Source organism: Cibotium barometz, chromosome 22 (assembly GCF_041138505.1).
Source record: "Cibotium barometz isolate CiBa-2024 chromosome 22, ASM4113850v1, whole genome shotgun sequence".
NCBI lineage: Eukaryota > Viridiplantae > Streptophyta > Polypodiopsida > Cyatheales > Cibotiaceae > Cibotium > Cibotium barometz.
This window is the reverse complement of record NC_141067.1, coordinates 49,501,356-49,519,781: the sequence shown is the minus strand read 5'-3', so window position 1 is coordinate 49,519,781 and position 18,426 is coordinate 49,501,356.

The window sequence follows — 18,426 nt, the reverse complement described above, 5'->3', positions numbered from 1 at the left end:
ATTTGCTGTTATTGCCAGTGAGGGAAATAGCGAGGGAGTAGACTACTATCTGATGAGTTGCACTAGGCCAAAGTGCATGCTTGACCAGGATACAGTGGATGATCATGGGTTTTCTTATGACGCCCATAGCATGATTGTGGCAGGCCGGTTCTACCAGCAGATTCGACTTCATCGGGGGAGTCTTGAGTTCCAGTAGTGGAAGTGGGAGTTAGAGGCATTTCAGTTCTCTCATCTAGTGGTTGCTACCAGGCTCACTCTTGTTCGAGTCCAAAGCCGAAAACACAGTTCTCACTCTCGTTTTCGGCTTCAAGTGGATGACCATGAGAGCATTCTAGAGCAGTTGAGAGCTAGAGAGGGTGCTGCTGACTAGATCTCTATCTTGATAGTGACTAAACTCAGACTAGCTGGGTTAGCTCACTTACATTGTACTTAGATTTTTGGGCAGTGACTAACCTCAGACTAGCTGGGGTAGCTCATTTTCATTCTGATATACTTATTTGATGTTTATATCATTATGAGTTTTCTCATTATTAAGTATCATTACATTTTAGTTGATGTTCTTGATTTTATTATATTTTTAAACACTTTGGCTATCATATTGTTTGTTGAAAATCTCCATGCCATCGTACCCAAACATGCTCTGATGGGGACCAAACTTTGCAAGCATGGGGAGGGGACCCACCCCCACATGCTTGCAAAGTTTGGTCACAATCAGAGAATGTTTGAATTGGTAATTAGCGCCCAGTGCAGGTTTTTCAAGTCTCTTGGTGCTTAAGAGGCCATGGAAAATCCGGGCCTTCCCCATACCATCGTACCCAAACATGCTCCGATGGGGACCAAACTTTGCAAGCATGTGGGGGTGGGTCCCCCCCACGTGCTTGCAAAGTTTGGTCACAATCAGAGCATGTTTGGATTGGTAATTAGCACCCAGTGCGGGTTTTTCAAGTCTCTTGGTGCTTAAGAGGCCATGGAAAATCCGGGCCTTCCCCATACCATCGTACCCAAACATGCTCCGATGGGGACCAAACTTTGCAAGCATGTGGGGGCGGGTCCCCCCCACATGCTTGAAAAGTTTGGTCCCCATCGGACCTTGTCTGGATTGGTAATTAGCGCCCAGTGCGGGTTTTTCAAGTCTCTTGGTGCTTAAGAGGCCATGGAAAATCCGGGCCTTCCCCATACCATCGTACCCAAACATGCTCTGATAGGGACCAAACTTTGCAAGCATGTGGGGGTGGGTCCCCCCCACATGCTTGCAAAGTTTGGTCACAATCAGAGCATGTTTAGATTGGCAATTAGCGCCCAGTCCGGATTTTTCAAGTCTCTTGGTGCTTAAGAGGCCATGGAAAATCCGGGCCTTCCCCATACCATCGTACCCAAACATGCTCCGATAGGGACCAAACTTTGCAAGAATGTGGGGGTGGGTCCCCCCCACATGCTTGCAAAGTTTGGTCACAATCAGAGCATGTTTGGATTGGAAATTAGCGCCCAGTCCGGATTTTTCAAGTCTCTTGGTGCTTAAGAGGCCATGGAAAATCCGGGCCTTCCCTATACCATCGTATCCAAACATGCTCCGATAGGGACCAAACTTTGCAAGCATGTGGGGGTGGGTCCCCCCCACATGCTTGCAAAGTTTGGTCCCCATCGGACCTTGTTTGGATTGGTAATTAGCGCCCAGTGCGGGTTTTTCAAGTCTCTTGGTGCTTAAGAGGCCATGGAAAATCTGGGCCTTCCCCATACCATCGTACCCAAACATGCTTTGATAGGGACCAAACTTTGCAAGCATGTGGGGGTGGGTCCCCCCCACATGCTTGAAAAGTTTGGTCACAATCAGAGCATGTTTGGATTGGCAATTAGCGCCCAGTCCGGATTTTTCAGGTCTCTTGGTGCTTAAGAGGCCATGGAAAATCCGGGCCTTCCCCATACCATCGTACCCAAACATGCTCCGATAGGGACCAAACTTTGCAAGCATGTCGGGGTAGGTCCCCCCCACATGCTTGCAAAGTTTGGTCACAATCAGAGCATGTTTGGATTGGCAATTAGCGCCCAGTCCGGATTTTTCAAGTCTCTTGGTGCTTAAGAGGCCATGGAAAATCCGGGCCTTCCCCATACCATCGTACCCAAACATGCTCCGATAGGGACCAGACTTTGCAAGCATGTGGGGGTGGGTCCCCCCCACCTGCTTGCAAAGTTTGGTCCCCATCGGACCTTGTTTGGATTGGTAATTAGCGCCCAGTGCGGGTTTTTCAAGTCTCTTGGTGCTTAAGAGGCCATGGAAAATCCGGACCTTCCCCATACCATCGTACCCAAACATGCTCCGATGGGGACCAAACTTTGCAAGCATGTGGGGGTGGTCCCCCCCACATGTTTGCAAAGTTTGGTCACAATCAGAGCATGTTTGGATTGGCAATTAGCGCCCAGTCTGGATTTTTCAAGTCTCTTGGTGCTTAAGAGGCCATGGAAAATCCGGGCCTTCCCCATACCATCGCACCCAAACATGCTCCGATGGGAACCAAACTTTGCAAGCATGGGGGGGGCCCACTCCCACATCCAATCCGCTCAAGGATGTTTAGAAGACCTTACCCGGTAGGCCAAGCTCTCAGATCTGATAGTATTCGATGTGCTCCAAGCTTCACAGCTTCTCTTCACAGCTTCTTCTCCCTCTTCACTCACTCACTCATAAACCCTAATAAACAGCACAAGGCTCTGATACCATGTTGAAAGAACGGTAGAGGGGGAGGAGACACACACACAGGAGCAAACCCTAATGTATATTGCAAACCCTAACCATAGAGGGAAGCCATCTCCACTCTCACACAAAGCATAATGCCATAATCCATAATACACACAACACTCTATGAGTTGTGTCCACACACATCTAACCCTAGCTAATGTCCACACACTTATATGACCAGCTAGACACGCGGTCATTTATGTCTCACACATGTTCCTACCTAACATGCCATTTCTCCATGCCTTGATTGCTCCAAAGTGCTAAAGAGCCATATCTATCGAGAAAGTATGGCCCATGTGCATACAATATATGCTGCATAGAAAATTACAAAAAGTCAACAAACGGTATGAAGAACATACTACAAGGACACAAGAAATATAACATTACCATGTAGTGAGTAATGTGTGTTTCTCCCCATGCCTCGACCATTTCTTCTGTAAATCTACAAGCGGCTTGTTTAAGTGCCTCAATACCATGGTCATCCAGGTGAGGTCGCTCTAGAAGATCGACCATTTTATTACACACCTCCCATACATGTGCACGTTTTAGGCCAAGCCTGGCATCATTTCCTCGATATGTTGTAACATCACATATCTTCTTCCAAATTTCAAAGTCAGTGTGGCTATGAGAACCCAAGTGGTTTGATAGCAAGTGTCTTGCCTTTGATCCACCCATGCAAATTTTATTAGGGTTGTCTTGTGTAGGGTTTGATTTTCTGTCCTTTGTCAAGACCACTCCTCCAGCATGTAATCCCATAGAGGAAAGTACACCCTCTAGTGCACGTATTGACTCTTCTCGTCGATCTTCGGGCTCCATGTTCCAGACATAGTTTATGTGGAGCATCAATAGCTTATCCAAAATCCTGAGTCTTGCATGTAATGTGCACACATGCACTTGACATAGTGGAATGTCCAAGATTGGGTTCCAAGCATTGTCCTCCTGGTCACGACTAGGTGGCTTGCTCTGGTCACAACTTAATATGCTATTATGCCATACCTTTGATCCTTTCCTTTGTTCAGCACCAAAAATGATTGCTTTTTTTGCACCCACCTGTTTTTTACTTTTGCCTTTGCTAGGTTGTTTCCCTTTTACTCTTGAGTCTACTGCTATCTTGGAATGACAACAGTAAACACATGAGAATATAGTATTCGCACCTATTTTACAACCCAACATACACTTTAAGGTTTTTAGATCGCCACCCAAGTGCCATTCAAGTGCCATTCAATGTTAAAGCAGCCTATTCCGGGAACATCAAGCTTTTGACCATTGACCTGACAAGAGACGACATGTTGAATGCCAGACCGTTCAAAATACCACCTCAAGGTATCATGGTTCTCTTTTGGGAGGACCCATGCTGCTTGCCACCAGATGTTCTTCTCTGATTGAATGCCGTAGTAGTCTTGCCCTTGACCCCTATTGTTGCTGTCTTCAGTTGCATCCAACTCTTGGGTCTCTAAAGGCTTTCCTCTAAGTACTCGGCTCATCAAGGTTAAACTAACACGCTCCAGTCTTTGACCTTTAACCACTTGACATTCAGCTTCAAGACAAACACGGCATTTCCACCCGTCTCTTCAAGTGTGAGGCCATAGTACTGAATCATTGCTTTTTGTAGCACTTCCATGTCAATGTAGACATTGTTATATGCATTGTATTCAAAGGGTTTGATTGTTGGCATTGGCATAATATCCTCCACCCACTTGTACCCACCATTAAACATGGATGCAATATCACCATTAGCACACTTCTTTGCCATCTGTAAGCTATAAAGTGTTGGAAGCAAGGATTGCGTAACTCCCTTTGCTCGCAACCCTAAAGTGATTGACCTGTACATTGCTCTGTAACCTTTCTGGCTAATACCTGCTGAGTCACATATATCAAGCATCTCTTTGGGTGTGACAATTTCTTTGATTTCCTTCAAGAAATGTTGACGAAGGGTCTCCCGCAGCTTATCATTACCAGAACCTGTTATCATTTCCATGATATCCTTCTCCTGAAGGACATGCTGAAGAAGGGAGACATTAACATTGTCCTCAGTGTTGTTACATCCTAGTATAGCTGTTGCACATGCCCTACAATCGCAAGAGTCACCCATGAGAGATGCTTTATTCATTAATTGCTTCTCAAAGTTGCTATAATTCCTACAAAATTTTTTACCTGGTTCTTTGTTTACGCCTCTTGCATGCGCCTGCTATCTTAGAAAGTAACCCAACAGCTTTACGTTTTCTTTGCCTTGCGTGATATCCAATGGGAAGGTGAGTGAAATGGTGAACACGACGCCGAAGATTACGAGTGGAGTGTTGAAGACGAACATAATTATCGGTAAATTGATTTATTATGTGCACACGATCCGCTAGATTATTCTTCTGCACCTCAAGCTCCTCTGAGAGCTCTTTAATCCTCTGCATCAAACTATTGATCTGCTTAGTCGATGCCGCTTGAAGCTGGTCGAAGGCAAATTGTGTTTGCCTCTTTTCACCTGCCTCATCTAGCCACAACATGTGTAATCTCCTACAATAGCCAAGAAGCCCATTGAAACCATCACCAACAAACCTAAAAAAACTTGTAATGCTTTTGAATGGTGGAGGGGCACCAGATATTGGATCTGGTGGATAAAGATTTCCATCAATCCAAAGATCAATGGCCTTTGCTCCTTGCATTCGAAGCTGATCGTATGAAATATTGGGTGCAACATGCCTACTGCGTAGGGTTGCGTATTCTGTCTCCAAATCAATCTGAAGGCGGATCTTAGAAGGCTTATTGGTGATGTCTTGTAGTGCCATCTACAAGAAAGTAGGCTTGTAAGCTTGGGTTGAATAGGAGTGGAAGGAGCAGGATATGGTATCAAAAAATAATGGGAAGAATGGAGATGAGGGTTGCTTCTCTAGAGCTGCATTGTGGATAGAGAAAGAAGCCAGAAAGGGAGCCAAAGAAACATAGAGAGGGTTGGCAATGGTGAGACGAAAATGCAAAGGAGACAATGCATCATGGGAAGCTTCTTTAGTGCAAGCTATGGCTGCTAAGCAATATAGAGAGAGAATACATCATGAAAAGGTTCTTCTGTGCAAGTCATGGCTACTACTGTGGGTTTGGAGAGAGAACCAAGTATTGTAGAGAGAATGCTCCTGGTAAGCTTCTTCCTTGCAAGCCATGGCTACTACTATGGGTTTGGAGAGAGAAGGCTCATTTAGGAGTACAGACCTGCTAGCTATGGAGAGAGGACCGAGTATTGTAGAGAGAATGCTCATGGTAAGCTTCTTCCTTGCAAGCCATGGCTACTACTGTGGGTTTGGAGAGAGAAGGCTCATTTAGGAGTACAGATCTGCTAGCTATGGCTTTTGGAGTAGAGAAAGACGCTTTTTCCATGGAGAAGGAGTGCAAGGCATTTTAGAGAGAGGATTTAGAGAGAGAAAGAGATCTGGTGCACACACAAAAAAGGGGGGAAGAAAGTGATAAATTTTTGGAATGTTTGGAGTTCGAAAAGGTAGAGAAGGCTATGATAACTGACTGACAACCCATTACAAAGCTTTAAAGTCACCTAGGTGGCCAGATCTAAGAATATCTCCTTTTTTTTATTTTTTTTTGTTTTTGTGAAAAATCAAATATATGCTTTTAGGACTAGGCCTCTAGGCTTGGTCAAAGATGGATTAGCATTTTAAGAATTTCACTAAATGTCCAAATTAAAGGGCCCAAGAAGACTCCATTGAGTTCCTAATGCTTCACATTTGTGCAAGTATACCCATTCACTGTGCTATATTATCGTGAGCTAGTTCGACCACAAGACTGGCGCCTACGCGTGGTGGGCTTGACTAGGTCTCCTAAAAATTCTTGGTGATTATTTTGACACCAGCACCACCATCTAAGATTATCATGACTCGCTTCCCATTATGCATGATAGGTAATATGGCATTCATATAATCACTCTCAAAGTGTTGTCCCAGTTTGTTTATGAAACTTTTAGATATTTATGTTTTGTCTTAGGCTTAGATAGATTTTGTCCCATTGGAAACGGTTCAAGCTCATCTATCTCTTGCACATGAGCTCCTAAATTACCATTCATCCAGTCTAATAAGTCTCTCCATAATTGTGTGTTATTATTTAAAAGATAACTTATTGTTAGGACATGGATTTTGAGGACAAGAAGGCTGCTATATCCCGTGGTGGTTGGTACTCACATGCACTCAGAGGTGGGCCAGGACCTATAATCATATATGATATACATACTACAACATCCTTTATAGATTTTGGCTCTACAGAGGATGATGTAAAGTCATCACCAATCACCTCTGACGAGAATATTGTATGTGGTGGTATTGGAGGTATTTCATGATTCTCCATTGGTGGTTCCACAATTGAGTCAAGCAATGTGTGGTGGTTCAGGGGTTGAAGGATCCTAAACTGGGTCTTTTAGTGGCCTTTTTAGTATAGAAATTGGTTTGTAAATGGCCTTCACTAAGTCCTAAGGTATTCTTGTTGGCTGTACAATTGATTTTGGATCAAAGACTGGTGTAATTTCTTGTTATCTCAGTGGTTCATACTCAACCACTTGTTCCATGATTGGACCTACGTTAGCTTAGACTTCTCATTCAAGCTCTTAAGCTTGTTTTAGCCTCTTTTTTTCCAACATTGGGTTGGGTTATTCCTTAAGTTTCTTGGGAATATTTTCATTATTAATGGGGTTCTTCCTTGTGTTAAGAGCCTAGTTCTGTGGGAGATCATTTTGTCATTTCTCCAAAGGAGGAAACTTTTGAAATCTTGTTTAAACCACTTTCAATCGTAATAAGATTGTCATATTTAATAATTGATCATTCATTTTGTTTTCATGTGATGTTGGATTGTTTCTTTTTATGACCCATGGTTTCTGGTCCATCAAGTGTGGTTTTCTGTTGTTTTTGGCACTTGGGCTTCATCATTCTTGGTGGCTTGCTTTGAAGTTGAGGGTTAAGCTTTTTTTAAAAAGAAATCTTGGTTGTTTCCTTGGCTACTTCCCTTGATTTGGCTTGGAGCCTAGCTATTGCATTAAATGGAACCAAGTTAACGAGTCCACCTTGCAAGCTTAAAAAATTAAGTCTTGTTGATGGTGTAATGGGGTAGTTGTCACCCTATTAGAACAATCCTTATTATAAAAATTCTCAAATCCACATTTGTAGCATCTTCCACCATATGGTATGACATTTGGGTCTAGCACTTGACTATATGGTCAAGTTGCACTTTGTGCACTTGGAACTTGAGCTTTGTGCAGACACTTAGCAATGAGGTTTGTGCCCTTACAATGAAAACATTGAAGAGGTGTCCTGCATACCATATTATTAAGATGTTGTGCTCTTTTTTGTATCATAGATTCAAACAAAGAAGTGTAGTAAACCTCTTGAGTCAATTCTAGATATCCATATGGATCCTATTGACTATATGGATCATGTGAGTCATATGACTCATAGGTGTCCTGCTCTACACTCTCTCTGTCTACAAGTAACATCCTCGAGTATTGGTGCTATCCTAGGGGGAACTGGTTAAGGTGGTAATACTCGAGGTGGAAATGGCATTTTGCGACTGTATATACATTCCTCTCAGTAAAGGGTTTTGGTAAATAGGCACTTGGTTTTGTGCCTATTGTTGGTTATTTGCTAGAGTGGATAAGGATAGGACTTGCCTCGGTGCAGGTAGTGCAGGACACTGGTTAACTTGGTACCAATAATGAGTAGTGTCATGACTCCCATACCTTTGGCAATGAGCCCAATCCTATTGTGGTTTAGGTCTTAACATTGAACACTCCATGCTTGTATGATTATTTTCACAAATAACACACCAAACCATGTCTCTTCCAAGGTATAAATGAGGGTTTTAGGGTTGCGGAGCCCCTAAGGTTTCCCTTGAGGCCAAGGGAAAAAAATCCCCTTGATGATGTGAACATGTACAAGGTGTAGGAGAGTACCCTAGTAGAGGTAACAAGTTCATAGAGTTGCGAAAAGCCTAAAACTTTTCCCTAAATGGACTTGGTAAACCCATCTACCACATTGGCCTATGTAGGCACATAATTCAAGGCAATCTCTTCTGCTACATGGAACCTTTCTTGACATAATGATAATGTATGTCAATCTGTTGTGTCCATGCATGAAGGATCAGATTATGTGCAACTACTAATGCACTTTGACTGCCAGTAAAATGGTGGTAGAAGATGACTGTCTAATACCAAGATCTGCCAATAGACGAGGGAGCCATACACACTCCATAGCAGTTGTGAATGATGCCTTGTACTCAGCCTCACAATAGAAGTGGCCATTGTTAGCTGCTTCTTGTTGATTCATGAAATCCATGAACTACCAAGAAGGAAACAATTACTACTGGTTCACACCGAAGTGTCATAACATTTTAGGTGTCATTGTTAGTGTAGGCGGATAAGCATAAAGAAATTGCATTTGTTGCTTCACTACTTGGCCAGTGCCAAGAGCCGGGGAAATGTATAAATCTACTTAACTATGACAGTGCATATTAAATATAAGGGCAGATAAGGCATTCGACAACTTGCTGAATAAATTGGATACCCAAATAAGTCCCATGTTGCATCCTGTAATTCAACAATGAAAGCTAAAATGTCACAAGAACATCAACCCAATTATTATTCTCCACCAATGCATCAAAAGGAGAAAGTTTCTCTTGATGTAATTCGAAAGCAACAAGGGCGGAATCAACAAAATGAGGTGCATGTCGAGAGGTTGCGTGTGTCTGGCATGACTACTGTTAGGTGGGAACTATCTATGAGTTATGAATTGGCATCCTCTTCAATGAATGCATTACCCAAGTTATCTTGATTAAAGTGTGATGGATTTGGAGCAATAATAATGGGAAAGTTTGTCAAATTTACAGCAATGTGATGAGCTTATGGTGTTCAAATGCAAGAATCAACATAATTAGCAAGTGATTAGATGATGATTAAGACAAGATTAATGAACAATTAATCTAATAGCTTAATGTAGGCATGGATACTCAAAAACCAGCAATTTCTTATAAGACCAATGCCTCAATTTATAGGTTGTACATCCACAAGATGCCAAGCATCTAATCCCACTGATTTCTCCTTGATTTGTGCCACCTCCCCTACATTTGGGGGCACCTTGTCCTAGAATCTTTCCACACCCCTAAATTCACTCATGCTACCCTTGATTCTCTCATCAGTAGATTCTTCTCACCTTTTCACTGCTACTCACTTAATTACAGACTCCCTTTTATAGTCTCTTGTTAAGGGCTTGTTCCCGCACACACCCATTCACTTGCATATTTCAACACCTCCCCTCAAGTGAATAACTCTAGCACACCTGGACCCTATACCAAGTTTCCCTCTTACTTGGTAGCCCACGACCAATGCCTTAAGTCCCTAACTCATAGTCCTTGACACTCTCTCTCTATGTGTCCAAGGCTATACAAGTGCCCGTGACCTTGATTAAAGTTCTCACACATACATCTACCACATGGCCTACATCATCGGTGGCTCAAAAGTGGTTTTACTCTATTGGGGCAGGTTACATTGGGTTGTGGGGTTTCTCTCTTTTTCTCCCTCAAAAAAGATGTCTTGACTCTTCCTTAGGAGTCTCCATGAAGTTTTCTCATGTCGATCCTTCTTCATTTGGTTTGCTATAGCAGTCTCTAGCCATGTGTCCTGGCTTCCCACAGTTGTGGCAAGTGAAGGTCCTTCCTCCTCCCCTGCCTCTTCCTCATCCTCCTCATCAGTCCTCCTCAAGTGTAGATCCTCAAGTGTAGAATGCTCTCTCCTTTCCAGTTGTTGGGTCCAACCCTTTCTTCTCTTTGACCTTGTTCTCTTGCTCTAGTAGTAGAGCTCCTTCTATCTCACGTAGCTTCAATCCTGGTATATTCTTTAAGGTTGCCATAATGTTCTCATACTCTCCCTTGTCCACACTCTTCAGAAGCATTGCTAGTGCCTCATCATCTTCTACCTTCTTTTTTCCAATGGCTACCTTAATGCTTTTGTATTTGTTCAAGTGTGTGGTTAGAGGTTCACTTTCCTTCATGTCAAGTTTGTAGAATTGCATTAGCAGATTTATCTTTGAATTTTTTGCTTGAGTGCCAAATAATTTGTTAAGTTCATCCCATGCATCTTTATCCTGTTGTATCCTTGCAATGTGGTGAATGATTTCATGATTTAAACTAAGTGCAATGAGCCCTAATGCTTTCTCATTTCTTCTCTTCCACTCATTCTCCCTAATCTCCTCTGGACATTCATCTCTTCCCTCCATTGATTCTTCCTAATTTGCACTGAATGGTTGGGATATCAAACCATCTCCAAATTGAAATCTAAAGTGATAGAGATCTCTATCAGAGATACCCAATGGTAAATTTGAACCATCAATTGCACCAAAATATAGTGATTAGTGCTAATTAATCATTATTAGTGAAATAATCTCATGTTTTGTGTGCAAAATAAAGGTTGTACGGGGAGGCTAGATCTGGTGCCTTAGAATTCAAATGAGATTAGATCCTTTAAAGGACATAAATAACAATTAGTCTTGTAGAGGATCAAGCCAAGAAACAAAAGATTTAACCAAACATTGAATGCTTAATCTCTGTTTTACCAAAGTCACTTGCAGATTTGATGCAGATTTTGATTCCACTTCACCTTGAATAATTTCAAGATTCTGAGGTCATAGGCTTGTAGAGAACCCTTGAAAACCCTTGGGGCTAAGAGGAATTACACCAATTCCTCTTGTGCAAATTTAAGTAAATATCCAAATCTCTTCAGAAACTTGGTGCCTGCAAAATCACGATTTTTGACTGCTCCTGGAGGTGATTTGATGACTTGAAGCTGCAGGCCCGGTGTGTGGGGCATGTTCCTATGTTAGGCTAAGAGCTTTTAGCCTATTGTTAAGGCTGGAGGTAGAGGGAGCTCCTCCACCAGCTCGGGGTGCAGTGGATGGTTGAAAAAGAGCTTAAAAATGAATTAACTCATAATTATGATTAGTAGAGTAATTAGCAAGGTGATTAGACTTAAAAAATAGATGAATCCTAAGCTTGGCTCTAATACCATGTTAATTTTGCAGCAATGTGATGAGCTATGGTGGATCAAATGCAAGAATCAACATAATTAGCAAGTGATTAGATGATGATGCGTTTAGTGAGAAATTAATCTAATAGCTTAATGTAGGAATGGATACTCAAAAACCAACAATTTATCATTAGGCCAATGCCTCAATTTATAGGTTGTATATCCACAAGATGCCAAGCATCTAATCCCACTGATTTCTTTTTGATTTGTGCCACCTCCCCTACATCTGGGAATCTTTTCACACCCATTTGTTCACTCACCCTTGATTCTCTCCTTTGTATTCCGAGACGGACCCTGCGGTCACATGACCAAATCAAAGGAGGAAGTTGCACTTGGTTCATAGAGACCAACGCTTTTTTCCCCATCAAAAGAGGCACAAGCGTTGATTCTTTTTCCATAGAACAAGGCGAGATCCATTTTCTAACTTTTTCACTTTCCAACCATAAAATCCAATTTCAGTCATTCCTTCATCACCGTACCTATGGCATCATCGGCAACAAGAACGCTCACCACCTGCTCACTTAGGGGCCTTTTCAATAGTTCCTAGCCCATAGTACCTAGGAGTTTAATCACATAAAATCTATATGGACTCTCAATTGGAGATCAGTAAGATGACCTAACAAGATCCATGTAAAAGAGCCATGAACTCATCCGTTGAAGACCAGCAAGGCCAATCAACCAGATCCATGCCCATGTTCAAAAAACAGCTCCAACTCATTTTTTTTCCTCGTTGCACACATGGGTATCCCGGGTGACTCAGAGCCCGAGGATCGTATGGTCAGCACCCTCTAGGTTCCCTCATAGGTCACCTAGCACTTGACTCATTGACCGCTTCCTTGGTTCCTCATCCACTGTACCGAAAGCTTACCATTTTAATCAAACCGGGGGCTAGTCAAGACCTCGGCCGACCTTGCCAACATGAGACGTCCTTCATTGACTCTCCGTCAGCTATTGCAACTATGTCACTTAGGTCACCACAGGACCTCATTCCACAAGATAGTCAAAATGCTTCCCCATCATTATTGACATAAAACAATCTTTAAAAAAACAAGTTTCACATACAATTATAGTTCCAAAAAAATTCCCATCTTTCCTCATCATTACACATTCTTTCACATCATTCCTCATCATTTCTCATTGTCCCATATCATTTCTCATCATTCCATATCATTTCTCATTATTCCACATCAATTTACATCTAATCACATCACTCCCACATCAACTCACATCCAATCACATCATCTCACATAAATTACATCCAATTCCATCATTCCCACATCAACTCACATCCAATCACATAATCTCACATCAATTCACATCCAATCACATCATTCCCATATCAACTCACATCCAATCACATCATCTCACATCAATTCACATCCCATCACATCATTCCCATATCAACTCACATCCAATCACATCAATTCACATCTAATCACATCATCCCACATCAATCCACATCTAATCAAATCATTCCCACATCAATCCACATCTATTCACATCTTCCCACATCTATTCACATCTTTCCATGTCAATCCACATCTAATCAGATCAATCCACATGTAATCACATCTTCCCACATCTATCCACATCTTCCCGCATCAATCCAAATCTACTCACATCATTCCCACATCAATCCACATCTAATCACATCATTCCCACATCAATCCACACCTAATCACATCATTCCCACAATAATCCACATCTTCCCACATCAATCCATATCTAATCACATCATTCCCACATTAATCCACATCTAATCACATCATTCCCACATCAATCCATATCTATTCACATCTTCCCACATCAATCCACATCTATTCACATCTTCCCACATCAATCCACATCTAATCACATCATTTCCACATCAATCCACATCCAATCACATCATTTCCACATCAATCCACATCTAATCACATGATTACCACATTAATCCATATCTATTCACATATTTCCACATCAATCCACATCTAATCACATCATTACCACATCAATCCACATCTTCCCAGATCAATCCCACATCAAGCCACATCTAATCACATCATTCCCACATAAATCCACATCTAGTCACATCATTCCCACATCTATTCACATCTTCCCACATCAATCCACATCTAATCACATCCATTCACATCATTTCACATCCATTCACATCCATTTACATCCATTCACACCCATTCACATCATTTCACATCCATTCACATCCATTCACATCGTTTCACATCCATTCACATCATTTCACATCCATTCATATCTAAATGAATCATTTCCATAATTCACCTAGAATTTTGTGCATAACCTTCTTTATTTTTCAAGCAAATGAATAATGCTCAAAACTCCACTTTTAGCATAAAATTTATTTTGCATAAATTCATTCTTTAATGATATAATTTTTGTTTCCATAACTTCCCCGCATTTTCTATGAAATGATAATCATTAAAATTCCACTTTTAGCATAAAAATTATTATACATAAATTCATTTTCTAATGCTATAAATTTTGCCATAGCTTCCCAACATTTTTTATAAATTGAGAATACTTAAAACTCCACTTTTAGCATAAAAATTAATTATGCAAAAAAGTCATTTTTTAAATAATAAAATTTTTGCCATAGTTTCCCAGCATTATCTATGAAATGAAAATGCCCAAAAATTTGCTTTTAATATAAAAACTTGTTTATGCAAATCCTTCATTTTCTAAAGATAAAATTTTGCTATCGTTTCCCCGCATTTACTTTCATTTTCTATTGATAAAATTTTGTATAGTTCCCCCGCATTTACTATGAAATGAGAATACTCAAAAGTTCACTTTTAGCATAAAATTTAATTTATGCAAAAACCTTCATTTTCTATTGATAAAATTTTGCTATAGTTTCCCCGCAGAACCTCCTAACCTTTCATCTCCACACTGTCACATGTTTTGTTGCATGCGGATTTTTGATGGATGATTTCACACACTAGGAATGGTCCCATTCCTTTATATTTTAGCTTGCGCTTTTGGTTCTTTGTGTTGTAGATGAGAACCACATCCTTGACTTCACTTTCTTTGTCTTTGAGCTTCTCATCAATCCATTTTTTGTGCCTCATCTTTTTGAAGATCATTCCATAGACACACGTAGTCTGTCTTTTCCTTAGCATTAAAGGTTAAAATAAGCTATAGCAGTCAGGATATTTCGTGTCAACCCTTCCTTGACATGTAATTCTTAAGCTTAGTACTAAGAATTTCATGTGTATGACGGAATTTGTTTCAAACGTCAAGTTGAAAGGTCTGGTGTGGATGGCCACCTTGTAGATAGTTCTATATGACTAAAGAGTAGCTAGTAACTCTTGTTCCTAGTCATTATAAGAGGCTTCAATTACCTTGGTCATTAGGATAGAACAGATAATCTTGTTTGGTGCTTTTAGATTTTCCATTAGCCTAGGCATAATAGGGTAAGGATTTGCACTGTACTACCATGGATTCGTTGATGAAGTGAGTCCCCCTATCACTTACTAGTTCAAGTGCACACCCGAATCTAGTAATTATATTCTTGTAAAGGAATTGGTTGTTACTCTTTCATCAGCCTTTGTGATATCACGAGCTTAACTGATTTGGGGTGGTAGTTGGTAGTAGTGGCAATGATAAATCGTTCCTTGAGCTCCTTGAGAAGTAGGACTAATTGGTTTGATAAAAATACCCCGTTTCATAAGTAGTTACAGGGAAACTATAGGGCACATGGAAATTTTTTCATCGTGTTATGAATCCCAACAAAATAATAGCATGCATCGCAACCTTTTACAAATTATGTTGCCTCTCCAAACAAGGTAGGCCACCATAATCCTTCTAATAAGACACATTGATTATCTAACTCATATGGGTAGTATACACTAAACTTATGCAAGGATAAGTCTCTCCTTACATGATTACTCCCTAGTATAGAATAGGTTTAAGAAGTTTCTATTAATTCTTGCTCTCTAAAAAGGTTGTGTTTTTACTTGTTGTGCTATTCTGGATGTCTCATTGGGTGTCTCCTTCATATAAAGTAATGAAGTAGGATAATTTTTGCAATCAGCGCGAGGAATTTCATGTGGAATATGAGTTGAGATTAATAGGTCAGGACCCACATAGGCTCACAAATATTGACATCCGTTTGATAAATAATGGTTGTCCATCTTCATGGAGGTTAAAAAAGTCTCTAAGGTGAAGTGTAAAATGGTATGTGCAGACCTGCATCAATAGATGATCACTTTGCATGAGAAGGTGTATCAAGAGCCTCCCCTTAATTGTGAGTTAGTATTTGAGTTTTACTCGAGGGTTTTCCTATGAGTATTACCAAGCTACATAAATGCCTATAGATAAATCAAATACAAGGTTTCATGGGTTGCATTTGTAGAGAGTGTGATTTCCATAATCAAGGGTAGTGAATAGCTACCACAAAATAAGGATCAATGGAGGCAACATCATGGATCAACCTGTCGAGATACATCTCAAGATTTCAAGCCCCTCCTAGAGCGATAAAAATTTAGAGGGGGATTTTACCATTGTTTCATCACCACATCGTACTACAATACTAGCGTATACATATACATCAAAGCATATACATATTGGCATTTAGGTCCTCATTGTGCTATGGAAATTAAGTTGTAGAAGGCCACCCCAAAGCTTATAGATCTCTCTGAGCAAGACTAGAGAAGGAAAAGCTACAAAATATGTGTAAAGAAAAAGTATATGTTGTTGTGGACTCACTGCCAACATACCAATGCTTGATAAGTACACTATTGTAAGAAAATTTAGTAAGAGGAAACCAATCAATGTTGTGTCTCATGGTAATAGTGTCTCAAATAAGTCTCCACACACTTATTTACCCTTTTTATTTGGCAATCAATTTTGGGATAGTAAGTCATACTAGGAGTTAACTTGGTTGCCATGGTCTCAAATAGAGTCCTCCAAAATGAGCTCATGAACTTTACATGATGGTCACTAACAACTTGTTGCTGCATACCATGCAATTGGAACAAAAACTCCAAAAATTTCTTGGTTGCCATAGATGCCATGTACTTAATGTTTGTAATGATGAGATGTGCCACCTTTATTAATCTATCCATGACTACATATAATCCATCCCATCCCTTCTTTGTATAAGGGATACCCATAGTAAAATCCATAGCAGTGTGTGTCCATTTCCCCTTTAGAATAGGTAAGGGCTGAAGAAAACTCCTGGGCTTATGTGATGGATCTTTGTTACACTAACAAGGCATACACTTTGACACATATTCATGTATATCCTTCCACACCCCTTTCTAATAAAATATATTCCTTATCTTGTCATGGGTCTTAAAAATACCCAAATTCCCTTAAATAGGAGTTGAATGCATTTCTTCCATCACCTTTTGCTTGTATTTGGACATAGACACATGATAAACTCTTTCATTGTAATACAAGAGAACATTTTGAAGTTTAAAATGAACCAAATCCTCATGAGAACCATGTTGTAATTTTTGTAATAGTTATGATTCTTCCTTAGCCAAGAGATACTCCTCTTGAATGTCCATGATCCAATCCCTATGCACTTTAGAGGTGGTTAACAAAGAGAATAATCACGTTCGGCAATCATATTCTCTTTGGCCTTTTTGTATGTAATCTCAAAGTCATAATTTTACAGTATAGCCAACCACCATCACCTTTTCTTAGGAGACAAATTTGGTTGAGAGAGAGAATACCTCAGCACACAATGATCACTCCTCACATAGAAGTGACTCCCATAATGATAATGGTGCCATTTCTTAATAGCATGTAAATTAGAAACCATCTCTTGGTCATACACAACTCAACTTGTGGCTCTCATAAGCAATCACACCATGATCTTGGTACAAAACTTCCCCAATTCCTTTCCCACACATACATCGGCCCTCACTGTGAATGGTTTAGTGAAATCCAAGCAAACCAAAATAGGGGCTATTTGTTTGAAGATTTTTTAGCTCCTAAAATCTATTTCATCCCAAAAGAAGGGTTATTTTTTGAGCTTGTTGAGTGGGGTTGCAAATTTTGTATACCTCTTCTTCATGAACCTCCTATAAAAAGATAAGCCCAACTTTTGCATACCTCTTCATAAACCTCCTATAGAAAGATGATAAGCCCAAAAATATCTGTAGTTGAGTTGTATTTGTTGGTGTAGGCCACTTTTGTGCACACTCAACTTTCTTAGGACCCACCTTGATGCCCTCCTTGCACACATTGTGACCAAGATACTCCCCTTCTTAAGTAATAAAAGTACATTTTCTCTCCTTTGTATACAAGTGGTTGCTCTTCAACACCTCAAGCGCTCCTCTAACATGCATCAAATTTTCATCCTCTTCCTTTCTATATGTGAGGATATCATCAAAGAACACCTCAACAAACTTGAATAGGAAGGGCTATATTATTTTGTTCACATCAAAGCTTGAAAAGTCACGGGAACATTGCATAACCCAAATGTCAACACCATAAAATTAACTAGCCCTATTTCCATTCTAAATCTTGTTTTGAACTTCTCACCCTCCTTCATTCTAATTTGATGGTGCTGCGACCTCAAATCAATCTTAGACAACTACTTGGCATCCTTGAGTTCATCAAGAAGATCATCCACACAAGGTATGGGAAATATGTTCTTGATGGTGGTGACCTT